Source organism: Equus asinus, chromosome 12 (genome assembly GCF_041296235.1).
Source record: "Equus asinus isolate D_3611 breed Donkey chromosome 12, EquAss-T2T_v2, whole genome shotgun sequence".
Taxonomy (NCBI): domain Eukaryota; kingdom Metazoa; phylum Chordata; class Mammalia; order Perissodactyla; family Equidae; genus Equus; species Equus asinus.
Window position 1 is genome coordinate 74597223 of NC_091801.1, and position 15636 is coordinate 74612858.

Below are 15636 nucleotides of genomic sequence, written 5' to 3' on the forward strand. Positions count from 1 at the left end.
GTAAGGTAGAGCCAATTATGCCCATTTTATAGATTACAAAACCAACTGTGGAGCAAGTTCAGGTGACTAGTTTGTAGTCACACAGCCAATACACAGCAGAACTTGTACTGAAACTCAAATCTGTCCCCAAACTTAGTACTTTGAACACTAAGGAGAGCGTTCTACAGTTTCTTCCATTTCTAATATATTATATGGTAGAATTTTCAGATAAGATATAGGACATCCAGTTAAATTTGAATATCATATCAATAATGAATGATTTTTAGTTTAACTATGTTACCAAACATTGTGAATGTCCATTGTAATATTTGGTCCACACTTATACTAAAATTCTAATGGTTTATCTGACATTCAAATTGAACTGAGTGTCTTGTATTTTTATTTGCCAAATCTGACAGCCTATTCTGTGGGTGTCAGGTCCCAGGCCTGAAGGTCATTAAAAGAATGACGAGGATTGTGCAAAGTATAAAGCCATTCAGCCACAGTCTTTTTTTTTCTTTTTTAAGATTTTTAGAAATTTTTCTTTTTCTCCCCAAAGCCCCCCTGGTACATAGTTGTGTATTTTTAGTCGTGGGCCCTTCTAGTTGTGGCATGTGAGACGCCACCTCACTGTGGCCTGATGAGCGGTGCCATGTCCGCACCCAGAATTCGAACCAGCGAAACCTGTGCCGCCAAAGCGGAGCGTGTGAACTTAACCACTTGGCCACAGGACCAGCCCCCAGCCTCAGTCTTGAAGCAACAGAAGACAACACAAGTTGTCTAAGGTTGGAGAGACTGCAAGTGTGGATCACTCACCAAAGACAGAATCTTCAGCCAGACAGACAGAGTAACTATTAATATCCTATTTTGTGTAGTCACGCAAAATAAATTCCAATCTCTCCAGGAGGGGAGATTTAAATTTTTTAAAAGGTAGGCATGGGGCCAAATGAGGATATAAGAGAATCTATTTTTTTAATATGAAATATTCTGAGGGAAAAACAGAGTTAAACACTCGATGAAGAGAAAACATGTTTATGGTGGTGAGGAGGCATGAACGACCCTAATAGATCACAGTGTATTCATCTATTGGACATATAATGGAAAGGGAGAGGTGGAGGATAAAGGGCAAGTTGAATGTGGGTCAATCATTATAGTAATTTTTATAGAAATAAACACAATGCAGATAGATAGAGTCTGGTCAGGTTTCCTCAAAACATATTTGATGTATATTCAGGAGGTTTATTGGGAGTACACAGTGAGGAAGTAAGGGAAGCTGAACTGAGCAGAGGGCAAAGCTAAATTGCAAAGCAGTTAGCAGAGAGAACTCAGCCAAAAGCATAAGGGGCTCCGGGACCACCGTGACGCTTCGGGGTTGTCCCAATTTGAAGCTTGCTCTGCTCAGATTCACCTGATTTGTATGTTAAATTTAACCCATCTGAGACAAGCTTCTCTAGGATCCTGGATGATGTCTTTTCTTGGGGAAACTTATGAGGAAATGTTTACAGGATGACCTACAACCCCTACTTTCGCAGCTGATCTTGGGGCTGTAACTGAATCACATAATTTTCCTTGTCCATTTAGTTTCTTTTCACTTATAGTTGGCACCTATGCTGGTCTAGATGTCTCACCTGATCAGTGACAAGACCTTCATCTCTGTGGAGTCTGAGCCCTTGGTCACCATGCTCTTTTCAGATTGTGGCTTTAGTACTTGGCCACTTACTGTCAAGACTGGACAGGGAAGTATCAAGTGATGCTCTGTGGACCACTTGGGTATCAAACTCAGTCTTTCCTGTGCTTGGTGTATAACAGCAGGGGGTCTGTCACAGATAATCAGGGTCAATTACTCCTGCCAGGATAGTGAGTCCATCCTTGTATGCTGGTGTCTTGGCAAAAGAAGTCTGAAGTGACCAGATGGCAGTCATAACCTAAAGTTCAGTGGGATGTTTACAGTGTCTACTGGCATGGAATTTGGTTGTGAGGCATGACTTGGACAAAGAAAGTGACTAATCTGTAGAGTGGGCTCCCACGTGTATGACCAGCTCTCAACTGTAGTGATCCAGGAAGCAGGTACACTTCAACTCCATCTGAGCCAGCGTGGAGATGTTTGGAGGGAAGCACATGATGACATCTGTACATTTCCTACTCTTCTATTTTGGATCAAGAACTTGCCCAGCAACTTAACAATATGAAAGTTGGTTTCAATCTTTGAGAATGAGTGACATGAATAGATAAGAGACTCAGGACTTCAGCCAAAGAAGCTAAGATTCAGGGCAGTTTCCAACTCTAGCATAGGAATGGAAATACAATCAGGAAGCCATGGTAGATATGAACTGGGTGAGAGTGGTGGGCAGTTTGGAGAAAGGCATAGCATGAGAAGATCCCCAATGCTGCAGTGGAATGGACTGAATGTTCGTGTCCCCCCCAAAATTCATACGTCAAAATTCTAACCCTCAGTGTGATGGTCTTACGATATGGAGTCTTTCGTAGGTAATTAGGTCGTGAGGGTGGACCCCTCATGAATGGGATTGGTACCCTTATAAAAGAGACACCAAAGAGCTGCCTCACTCTTTTCCGCCATGTGAGGATGCAACAAGAAGGCAGCCATCTGCAACCCAGAAGAGGGTTCTCATCAGAACCTGACCATGCTGGCATCCTGATCTTGAACTTCCAACCTCTACAAGCATGAGAAATAAATGTCTGTGGTTCACATACCATGGTCCTAGTCTGTGGTACTGTGTTATAGCAGCCTGAACTAAGACATCCAGGAAGAGCAAAGCCTGTGAAGTCAAACGGGTGAGCTGTGCCATCACCCAACACTCTGGCTTTCTCGGAAACTCAATTTCGTCTGTCAAAAGGGCCGTAGTTATATCTCATATGTCATCATGCTTGTTTACCCGGCAATGAGGTTTAGAGATAGTGCAGGTAAAATATATATTCTAGCATCTGGGCCATTCCTGCCTAATAAATACCTGTCCACTGTCCATTTCACTTGAGTTAGGCGGGCAGCCTTTGAGACAAGCACTTTAGAATAAACAAAGACTATCCAGGAAATTAGAGGAGACAAGAAAAAGAGCAAAGGGAGAACAAGACCTCCCTCAGTTCTCAGTTTTATTTGATCCTTAAATATGTTTGACATAAAAATGGCAGATTAAAAGAGGCTGGATCTCAGACCACAGTTAGTAAACATGCAGATTGCAGTGAAATCATGAGCAATTTGTAAAGGAGCGGCTGCTGATGCGATGATGCTTGGGGAGCAAACATGAGGCCTATTAGTGAAAGCATGACCGTGAAGCAAAGAAGAGCATTGGACTTTACTGAAATTCAAGTTCAATGTGATATAATAGTTTGCTTTTTATGTCTATTCATTTAAAATGAGGAAAGTTTGGAATCAGCTATCAACATTTATCCTTTGAACCAAAACAATCAATTTTTAGAATAAAAGACCAAAGAACCAACCTGCTATTTCAGCTCACTTAATTTTTATAACGAACCTAATGAGAAAAGAGTAGTTCCCTTCTTTTCAAAGGGGGAAAAAACTGAGACTTAGGTGGGAGAAGTACAATTTCCAACATGACATGGCCAGGGTGGAGCAGAACTGGAATTTGCTCTTCCAAAGGCAATGTTATTTCCACTTTTGGACTCCTTTATTCTATGCCCATGCATTCCCTCTGTGATGATTCATTTTTATAAAGTACTTAAGAAATGAATATTTTCACAGCAATTCTTGGAATATTTCTAATGTTCACTTGGGCAAAACCATTAATGTGAGTGCAATAATGTGAACTGAAAAACCAACCCACAAGGTCACAGATTGAATGACAATCTGCCAGTCAACAACTATGGGTTGAGTGTCCACCATGCTGAACTTGTGTTCCATGGAAAACTTTTAGGTCCCCATGTCATGTTTTAAGAACTGTCACTCTTAAATAGGAAAGCTGACAAGTTCTATTTCCCACATAAGCTCCTCTTAAACTGTTTCCCAAATTACTCTCACAATTCTTTTTGTGAATGATTCCTAATTTAAATTAGGTGCTCATTTTCATTGGCAATTCCATTGTGCAGTCACCACTGTTCCTCAACATTTCTGTATTATGCTCATTCTTATTCCAGCCTTCTTAATTTTTCCCTATTATTTACTCTTCTGATGATTCTTAAGAGTGGCACCAAATACATTCAAGCAAAAATAAATATACACAGCTGTTGGGAGAAGCCTCTGGTGATAGCCTCTTGCCTTCTTTACCTCTGAAATTTACAATTTTAAAAATGTTTTCTATGTGTCAGGAGCTGGTAAAGCAAGGATGAACCTCAGGTTTCTGCCTTCCAGAGGCTCATAGTCTAAATACTGCGGTGGTCAAGACGTACAGCAAACATCCACAATGTAATGTGACAGGTGCTGTAGTCAAAGTGAGCTCCAAATATTGATGGAACACTCAGTGCTGAATTGATTCTGCCAGGGAGAGTCAGGAAATACATTCCTGAGAAAGTGATATTGGATCAGAGTCTTGAAGGTGAGGTCAGACTTTTCATTATAGAGAAGTTGAGGGAGGAGAACTCTCCAGGGCATCCTGTGCTTGGGGATTTCCAGGCAACTTGGGCTTGGTTAGAGTAGCTGGTACCCGTGTCCCCTGGGGAGAAGCAGAAGATGGTATTGCGAGCTGTAGAATACAGGGCCAGTCTAGAGAGCTAGTCTGGAATCCCATGTTCAAGGGGCATCATATAAGATGAACCTTAAGGTGGATGGACCATAGGATGTGAGGTTTGGCAGTGGCAGATGATGAGGCTGGGAGATAAGTTCAAGGTCATGGAGGGCCTTATATGACATGCCCAAGAGTTTGTCTTTCCTCCCTTATGCAATGGGACAGCCTAGTGGCTCTTTTCAGGGAATAGATCCATTTGATTGATTGTGGAGGATAAATTGGAGAAAAGAAGTCAACAGGAAAAAAAAACAGTTAAGCAGCTATTTTAGTAATCTAGGGGAAAGATGATGAGTGTCTGAACACGGGCTGTGACGAAAGAAAGAAGCCAGGGTCCCTGCTTTCTCAGGGCTTGCTGTGTATTTTGTGGGGATGCAAAACATTATGTTCAAATCAGTAACAATAACTTAAATTTGCACAATGCTTTAAAACAGAAAACAGCTGTAACATCCTACCAAATATTTATTGAGAACATACGCTATGGCAGGTACCTTGGGCGAATTTGACTTTGTCCTCCCAACAGACTTGCGAAGGTGATAGGGCACATATGATTCTTATTCCGCAGAGGAAGAACCAGTCCCGAGAATCTAATGAATACTCAGTTCCATGCTGCCAGGGAGGGGCAGAGTCTGTGCTTGAGCTGGACTTTCACACTTCTTCTAGGGTGGCTTGCTTTTTCCAGAATACACGGGTTAACTCTACACATTGCAAATATGTTAAATGTGTGATATATAAGCAGCACATACTGAATGATTTCAGAGGCAGGAGAAAGAAGCACAGGGAAGAGCCATGAGGGATGTGTTTTTGGTGAAGGTGGCCCTTGGCCTGAGCCTTGAAACCTGCAGGCTGAGGCCGGACTCCAAGAAACAATGGAGCGAGGGCAGGGCATGCCGCAGGAGTAAGGAAGCATAGGTATTCATTTCCCCCTATAATTCCTGGGAGGATATAACTCTGATTTTAACTAATTAGTCAAATATTTATTTCACCCTCGCTCTTTTAGGAGCTACCCTAGGGGCAGGAGATGCTCACATGCATGAGGCCACAGTCTGTCTTTGAGAAGGAGGCCGTCCGTTAGAGTTGACAGGGTGTGGGCTCAGGAGCCACTGCACCTGGGTTTGAATTCTGACACCAACACTTAGGAACTGGGTGGCTCAGGGAGTGTCACTGAACCTCCCTGATCCTCAGCTTCCCCATCTGTACAGCTGAGTTAGTAGTACGCAAATTGCGGGGTTGCTATGAAGATCACGGTTAGTATATTAACGTGCTTTGTACAGTTCAAAGCACAGAGCATGCGCTAAATGGATGGTAGTTATTATTATTATTAGTATCAGTATTTGGGATTTCTCAGTCTACTAAGGGAGTGTGGAGCAGAATGACAAAGTGTGAACCAACCTCCAGAGATCAGGCGGTGGAAAAACAAGAGTCTTGATTGCATGGGGAGTCTGCGGAAGCATCTCGAAGCACACAACGGTGGTCGGCGTGGATCTTGGCAGTCACCTCGCACAACCCACCGTCCACTTTACACCTGAGGACATGAGTCACTTTTCACATTCATTAATGTTCTGGTCCTTCCAACTGTTGACAAGAGAAAATATCGATGTCTAGTAGAAAAAAACCATACAGACCTAGGCGATGGGAAGTCAAATGTCAGGTAACTGTCGAAAGGAGGCAGAGAAAAGGGCAATTTGGGATGCATCAGCCAGATTTCTCAGAGATTACGGAGGACTGACTTATGGCAAGGTCGGACAACCTAAAGGGAGAGAAATACTAGCTCTTATGTAACCTGTGAGATGACTTCAGGGGAGGGGACAAAAGGAGCAAATGGGATTCTGGGGCAGCCTGATCCAGACTCCAGGTTCCTCTTGGCTCTGTGTTTTCTCTGCAGATGTCCCTCTGAGGATGTGGCCCCCTCTAGGAAGACAAACTGAACTAGTGCACCACGGGTGACCAGATGCTCCGCATGCCATGGAAGAAATGGATGGCCTGCCCCCAAAATCATACACAGAGCACTGTGGGCCGAAAAACCAGTTTAAAAAGGTGTTTTCTTCTTCGGGTTCTTTTTTAAAAGGACTCCAAGATTTAGGGCAAAGGAAGTTCCTGAGGAGGCCACAGATATCCATTTCACCTTGTCATCTAAGATCCTGCTTCTCAGGTATAAAATGGGCTTCTCTACCTTTGTTCACACTCCCTGATTATACTCTGTGCTTGTGGAGGCCCCAGTGGGGACCACACAGGGCACACAAATGGCTAGAAGTTCAAAATCAAAATGATTTTATCTGCCTTGAGCCTGACCGTTGCACAGTGGATCCTGTGTGCTCTTGGGAAGTGAGCCCATCATGGCTGTTGCAAAGGGGTTGGAGGCAGAGCATTTGTTTCATGAAATTGGGGACAATGTAAAGTTAGAAAGCTCCGGATGGAGTGGGTGCTTCACTGTGTCATGGCCATGGATCCAACCCGGTTCCTGGAGTCCCCATGGCCACGTGTGACAGCTCTCTCACTCTGTAACTGGTGATTAAACATACTTGTCCTTTTCAAAGGAAACATTACTTTATTGCTAGAGCGAGAAATAGACTTTTGTTTTCTGAAGTCTCTGAGATTTTGGAGGTTTTCTCATGGCAGCACCATCCAGATGCTGCCCTGGAACATGGGAGGCTGTACTCCAACGCCAAAGTCCTCTTCCGGGATGCCTTACGGTAGCTCTCGGTGATATCAGACACATTTTGACCCCTGCTGCTCCTTTCTAAGATGCAGCTTTCTCTGTTTGGATGCCCTGTCCCAGGATGGTGATTGTTTTGAACCTGCAAAAACACAAGTGCAGTCATTATGGTTCTTTGCTTTTTCCAATATACTGTTTCCATTGTTTAAAGTATTCTTTAGCACAGTTTATGACCATCAGTGGCTCTCATTCCCTCCTTTGGGATGATAGAAGGACCTCAGAATTCTTTAACTCTTCCAATGATTTATCTTTAATCTTAGATGTTTCTTTTGAGGCTACTAGTTTCCCCTAGTTTTTATATTCCTAAATTGATCAAAATCATTGTTTTCTACTTAATTTATACTGTTTAGGTTTATCCACAAGTTTATCCTTACTTATTTATTTTGTTTTATTTTTTTTAAACTGACTTCTGGTCACTCTTTTTTTTCGGTGAGGAAGATTGGCCTTGAGCTAACATCTGTTGCCAATCTTCCTCTTTTTTTCCCTTCTCAAAGCCCTGGTACATAGCTGTATATCCTAGTTATAAGTCCTTCTAGTTCTTCCGCGTGGAACGCTGCCACAGCATGGCTTGATGAACAGTATGTAGGTCCACATCCAGGATCCCAACCGGTGAACCCCGGGCCACCAAAGTGGAGCGTGCACACTTAAACCACTATGCTACCGGCTAGCCCTATACTATCCTTTTTTAAATTCATCATTCTCCTTTGCTGCCTGTATCTTCCTTCTGGGTTTAGGTTCCTTTTCAAGAATTACATCCTTTAGTATTTTTTCAGTGGGGGAGTCTCTTAGGGGTCACCTCTCACAAATTTTGTCTTATAACTTCTTTATTACATTCTCGTTCTTGAAAGAATGTTTAAGTGGATATAGAATTCTAGGCTGACAGTTATTTCCCCTCAAAATGATGATAAAATTTTATTGTTATTGGTTTCTAATGCTGTTGTTAGAGATGCTATTGCTGGTCTGACATATATTCTTTCTTAGCTAATCTCTTTTGTTTTCCATGATGCTTCCAAGACCTCCTCTTTATCTTTAGTTTCCTGTATTTTTCACTAAGATGCCTAGATTTGGATTTACTTTTGTTTATCCTATACATAATACATTGTTGTTCTTAATATGAATATTTATGCTTTTCTGCAGTTCTGGAAAATTCTCAGACATTAACCTATCTTGCCTCTCTCCATTTTATCTGTTCTCCCCTTGTGGAAATACCAATAGATACATGTTGGCACCTCAAAATCTATTCTGTTCCCATATCTTTTGTTCTCTTGGCTGCAATATGGGTATTTTCCTCAGACATGTTTTATTACCCGCTGCTCTCTAAAGAATTAGTTGTATTTAATTTGCTCTTTAACTCGTCCATTGAGTTTTCAACTTCAATGACTGTTTTATCGTTTATGGAAGTTTTATGGGTCTGTTCTTTCTTTCACAGTATTCTTTTCTTATTTTTCCAATTTCTTCTTTTATGTCTACAATCATTCAACACATTTATTTTATAGTCTCAATTTTATGTTTCTGTTATTTGAAATGTTTGGCCTTCTAAACCAATTTATTTTGTCTTCTGTCATTGCTCATAGTTTGTTTGCCTGTTAAATGGAGATGAAGTTTAGCAAAGGGTTAAGAATCCACTCTGAGGCCAGAATACCTGGGTTTGAATATCAACTTTGCTGTTTGTTGGCTCGGTGATCTTGAACCAGCTACATAAACTCTTCATGCCTGACTTTCTTGAAATGTAAAATGAGAGTATTAATAGAACCTATCTTATTGAGATACTGTGTATTAATGTCATATTTAAAATAGTTAGAAAGAGATTGGCACATAAGACTTGGTTGAAAACATTAGCTCTATTATCATTACTATCATCGTCATCTATCTGGTTTGTGAACTCATCTTCGGTGGGGCTTTGACTTTCTGAACAAATCCTGGTGTGTTAAGGCATTCTGACATGATGGTTTTCCATTTATTTCTCTCAGGAAGATCTCAAGAAGATCTTCCGTCTGGATTCATGTTATATTTTAACTTATATGGCTTTGTGTTGGCGAAGCACAGGGCAAAATAAATTGAACCCCCAAACCTGAAGGTCTGCAGGCTCATATTAGGATTTGAGGAGGCCCAATAAATAGTCACAGTAAATCAGAATGGGAAATATAATAGAAAGGCTTATCATCCAGTCACAAACACAGCAAGCCCCTATAAAACTTACAGTATGCACAAACCAAGGGAAATGCATACTTTCTGTGGCTTGGCAGATCGCAAAAGGTAAAGGAGAGAGGAAAATGCTGAAGTAAAACATGCCCAACTTATTTCATGAACTGCTAGTTAGATAAGACACTCTTCCTCTCCTGGAAAGTGAGGGATCAGGAAAGGACCATAGAGTGACACTAAAAGATGCCCCTCCAAGTGGAAACATGAAGCCAAGGGAGAGAAGTTTCCTCTACACTATCGTGTACCCAACCTGGCAACAGTCCATCAAAAACTCAAGCGGATTCCAGGACAGTTTGTGGTGTGTGTTGTATTGTGCAGTGAGTGGCTGTCTAGGCTAATGATTTTTACAAGTCCACATTTTATATAGAATGTAGTCTTTCAAAGGACTCTGCTTTGCGGGGGTCTCAGTTTCAACTCTTCACCTTTTGCAGCAAAAGCCCTGGAATCTAAAACTGGATGTCAAACCCCAGTTGAAGGTTTCTTAGTTCAGCAACCCCACTTCTTTACTTGCTTGAAAGCTCAGCTACACATTTAATGGAATATTAGTGTTATTTTCACTAGTGTTTTAAGGCATTTTGAAGCAGGGTCGTTTAGATAATCTATGCTTTGGATATTTTTGGTTTTCATAACAGGGGTAGGGAATGCTACTGGCACCTCCTGGGTAGACCCCAGACATGTTGCTAAGCATCCTATGATATACAGAACAACCATTTACAATAAAGAATTGGGGCTTGCCCCATGGCCGAGTGGTTGAGTTCACGTGCTTGGCTTCAGTGGCCCAGGGTTTTACTGGTTAGGATTCTGGGCATGGACATGGCACCACTCGTCAGGCCATGCTGAGGTGGTGTCCCACATAGAACAGCCAGAAGGACCTACAACTAGAATATACAACTATATACTGGGGGGCTTTGGAGAGAAGAAGAAGAGGAAGAAGAAAAGAAGATTGGCAACAGATGTTAGCTCAGGTGCCAATCTTTAAAAAAAAAAGGAATTATCTGGTCTCAAATGTCAATAGTGCAAAGGTTGAGAAACTTGCAGGCTAAATAAAGTATGCAAGCTTTCATTTCTTTTAACTTTATATGCATTTTATTTTACATGCCCTTGTATTTTGGTAAATGGTACATATCCGTATTGTTTAAAACTAATCTGTCACTCTCTGTTCTTTAGTGAGTGAGTTTAGTTAGCTTATATTTATTGCAGTTATTATTATAATTGGACCTACATCTATCATCTTAACTTATTGTTGTACTCTGCTACTTTAATCCTATATTACCTTCAAAGACTTGATATCTGTATCAGGGGCCATAAATTCTTCTTCACATCTTTGTGGATAATGGAAAGGATTGAATGGTGAGAAGGTATTAATTGAAAATTAAATATTTTGGGGGAGGAGAACCCTCCCTTTGGCCCTATTTATAAAATGAGGTGTTTAGATTAGATAATTTTCAAGTTCTAATTATGAATTAGATACTGAAATTTTTTGTGGCAGAGACATTCCAGCTGCTCACTGAATGTTGACATGCCTCCTCCCTCACGCACACAAACTTTTACACATTCTTGCAGATAAACAGGACCATATGGCTCCCTTTGGTCAATGGAATATAAGAGTCACTTCTGAACTGAAACATTTAAGATCGAATATTTGATCCTCCATCTCTTTTTCTTCCATGAATAACAACCGAGGTTTGTTTTAAGATGATAGAGACTTCATCAGTCTGAGTCTGTAGTGACTCTATTGATCAGAGACCCTATGTAACAACTCATGTCAATGAAAATAAACTATTTTTGATTCAAGCTGCTGAGATTTTGGAATTTGTTTGTTATTGCAGCACAGTCTATGTTATACCTTCTCAGTGTGACAGCTAGGTGACAGGAGGTTTGACCCAGTATTTGTAAGAGAATAGAATGGTAGATACAGACAGAGGATGGTAAAATTATTCTCCACCTACTTTGTGTTCCTATATCATTTAATTCTTACCTCCATATAACTGTGTTCGGTTGAATTGTAGTGTACATTTTAATATCGTGCTCATCTCCACTGGACTGTGAGATTTGTACTCAGGCTTTTATGACAGGATGATGCCTTGTCCATCCTAATATCCACACACCTAATAGATGCTAAGCATAGAGTAGGTTCATGAATGTTGAGCAAAATAGTGAACATGTAAATATACGAAAGCAACTGACACAGGACCCTACACACAACTGGATGTTCAGCAAGTGCTTGGTTGAATGAATGAATTAATATCAGAACATGTAGAAGAATGAATGAGGCCATTGTACACCATGAAAGAGGGATGGAAGATACAAAAGTCATAAATGAGACCCTAAGACTGGAAATGGGAGGGGCTCCCAGACAATTTCTATGTACTTAATGACATTTGTGATGCATCCAATAGTGTTAAATTTGCTTGGATATAGTAAGAAAGGCATCAGAAAACCACCTGCAACCCATGGTAGTATTGCCCTTGGCGGTGGTTGGGGAGGGGTAAGAGTTGCCAGACTCATGGAGTGGGGATGCTTAACTTGCTGAGGGTCCAGGGCAAGTGGAAGCATATGCTAGGAAAGAAGCTGTTACAAAACTCTTTCTAAGTCTAGAGCTTAAGGAAAGCTGTCCAACTCAGATGGGGAAGACTAGGGTAGGGAAGGAGGATAATGATTCCGGAGCCTGAACTCACCTGATCAGGTGTCCCAGCTCTGGCTCATTGTCTGGGAGCTGGCTGTGCTTCAGGACCTAGGGTAGCAGAGGACTGAGTTTGGTTGCTGCTTTTGGGCTCAACTTTGAGGCAGCCTTTGTGTGGCAACCAGGAGCACTCCCCATGTGGCTGCAGGTACCCCATTTCCCCAGCTTCCCAAGCGAGTCAAGGATGTCACCGGTTTCTATGCATCTGCTCTAAGATTGCTGCTAGAAATGACTCCCTCCAACAGTTGAATCATTTTTATATTGGACTTGCTTGGTTGTAGGATGGAGTCGGGTAGTTGGTGTGCTCAAGTCTAGCACTCTGGGGGCAGATAGGGGCATTTTATTTGACTCCTGAACTGGGAAGGATGTGGGCTAGGGAAATGCACTCTGGCTACAATAAAACAGGACCTCACATTTATTGAACCTTTCCTAGATGCTTAGGTGCTCTGCTAAGGATTTTTTTTTCATAAAAGCAAGACTCCTGAATTTAAATCCAGGCATGGAACTTTGTGAAAATTATTTAACTTTTTCAGGTCTCAGCTTCCCCATCTTGGAAATGGGGATAATAATTCTACTGCCTCATAGAGCTGCGGTGCGTTTAATGAATTAATGCAAGTAAATGGCTTAGGACAACACGAAATGGTTAGTCCTCAGTCAATGGCATTTATTTTTATTGCTGCCATTTAATCCTCACCACAGTTCAGTGGGTATCGTCGTTATTCTCACTTTCCCCATTCAGAAACTGAGGCTAAGTTCATGAAGCTGGCAAGTGATGCAGCTAGGATAGCAATCTACATCTGACTCTGGACTACACCTGGACTCTGAGCCAATACTTAGTTAAACAGTATCCCCTTCAAACTCATGGAACCCCAGTGGAGTCAACCAAAATGTCCAAGACGAATAAAGAAAATGTGATCTATACATACAATGGAATACATTACAGCCTTAAAAAAAGAAGAAAATTCTGCAATATGCAACAACATGGATTAACCTTGAGGACATCACGCTAAGTGAAATAAAGTCAGCCACAGGAAGACAAATACTGCATGATTCCATTTATAAGAGGTATTTAAAATAGTCAAATTCATAGAATTAAAGAGCAGAATTCTGGTTGTCAGGGACTGGAGGGGGAGGAAATGGGTAGTTACTAATCAATGGGTGTAAAATTTCAGTTGAGCAGGATGAATGAGCTCTAGAGATCTGCTGTAAAACATTGTACCAACAGTCAACAATAATGTATTGCACACTTAAAATTTTATTAAGAGGGTAGATCTTACATTAAGTGTTCTTACTACAATAAAATAAAATTTAAAAATTTCTTGGACTGGAATGGGACCTTATTTGGAAATAAGTTCTCTGCAGATGTTATAGCTAACTTAAGATGAGATCATACTGGATTAAGGTGGACTCTAAATTCAGTATGACTTGTATGTCTTTATAAGAAGAACAGAGACACAGAGAGAAACACTGGGAGAAGGCCATGTAAAGATGGATGCAGATATTGGAGTGATGCATTGAAAAACCAGAGAATGCCAAAGATTATTGGCAACCACAAGAAGCTAGGAAGGATTCTTCCCCAGAGTCTTCAGAGGGAGTGCAACCTTAGTTCTGGACTTTTGGCCTCCAGAACTGGGAGAAATTAAATGTCTATTGTCTTAAGTCACTCTGCTTGTGTACCTGTGCTACTGCTGCCCGAGGAAACTGACACAGCCTCTACACTCCCTGCTTGACTGCTTACTGTGGGCCAACCCCACCATTGGGTGGGGCTTCTGTTTTGGGGGACAGAGGGTGTGGAATTCTCTGTGAAGCCTTTCCTGTGCCTGACTGGCAAGGTTATTTTTAATTTTAGCTTGTGAAGCCCATAATGAGGGATTTTCTCACTTTTCAGTAGGAGTCAGACTTTACACCCCAGCAGGCAGGTTCTTAAAATGGAAGAATTGTAGAAAGGGCTTGTGAAGATGTCTAGAAAGTAAAAGAAGCCTTTATCCCAATGGTTATGGGCTCCAGACAAAATCCATCATCATCGTCATCATCATCATCGTCATTATCATCAAAATAATTCCAAACATTATTATGCCAAGCACTGTGCTCAGCACACTAAGAGAATTATAACATTTAATCCTCATTATACATTCTAAAGTAGACACAATTACCCCTGTTTTATGGATAAGAACACTGCAGCTCGGAGTATAAGTAGTGCATTCCACTAGGAGGAAGTGCACCTGTGCCATGGCTCTCATCTCATGCCCTCAAATGTCAGCACTGATGGACGGGAGCTTCAAGGGAAGCTTCTGTGAAAGAAAAATGGCTGGAAAGGCAAAACCTCATTTGCATCTAATAGTCTCCATGACATCAGCGAGGATGAAAAGCATTCCATCCACCTGCGTTTTGCACACTTCAAGTGGCTGGAACTCAGTAAACTCAAATTGCTGTTTTCAGCTTGAAAAGCTACAAAAGAAAAATGAAGAAAAAGAGAAGACAAGATTTTGAGGTGAGTTTGGAATTGGAGGCCAGTAATGCTATTTGTATATTCCTCTAAGAATATAATTTATTAGTTTGGCACACTCTGCTCTGGCAGCCCAGGTTAGTTCCGAGGGGCAGAACCACATCACTCGTCTGTCGGTAGCCATGCTGTGGTGGCGGCTCACATAGAATTTGAAGAATATACTGTGATACACAAGTTTGTACTGTAGCTTTGGGGGAGAAATGGAGAAAAAAGGAGGAAGATTAGCAATAGATGTTAGCTTAGGGTGAATCTTCCTGTTTGAAAAAAAATTATTGAAACAATGTCAGAGAGTGTTTCTGTGGCTCAATGTAGGCAAAATTTTTCATAGATTGAGAATTAACAAAGCACAAAACTTTAAGACTAGGGGAAAAATTACAGTTTCGTGAGTACCTTCTAAATGCCCAACCCTACTTTATGTATGTTTTCACATTGATTCTTTCTACAACTTGCAAGACAGTCATCAAATGCCCCTATTTTATAGATGTGAAAAATGGATAAGGAAATCTGACTTAACATGGAGTCTGGAAGCCGTGAAGGGAGAGCTCTCATGCAGGTACCATGCATCTCAATTTGCACAAACCAGCAGGAAGAGGGAAGATTTCCATGTGCCTCAGTAACACAAAACTGTTGGCCATTTGCAGCCAATGAGAAACTGCCACAACCCTGAACTCTCACTTTCTTTCAACGAACTTTTCTTCCAAACAATCCTCTCCAATTTTCTCTTAAAAATTAATCAAAGCTCACTGTCTCTTTGTCTCCCCAGATGTGCTTAAGGTTCACCATAGTTTGCTTGTCCTGACTTGTAATTCCTCTGCTTTCCCCAAATAAACTCAACTTTGTTTTTCTAATTTGTCAA

General features: G+C 41.2%; 1 long non-coding RNA gene across 2 annotated transcripts in view; it reads left to right on the forward strand.

The window, feature by feature from the left end:
- Positions 1-15636, forward strand: part of LOC123290343 (uncharacterized) — an 84686-nt gene that overhangs the window by 27871 nt on the left and 41179 nt on the right. The window contains exon 2 of one of the 2 annotated variants that reach the window (XR_011493377.1): positions 6559-6825. The exons of the other annotated variant lie outside the window; for it this stretch is intronic. This is a non-coding gene — a long non-coding RNA (uncharacterized lncRNA). The remainder of the gene's footprint in view (positions 1-6558; positions 6826-15636) is intronic. 2 annotated transcript variants of the gene reach the window in all.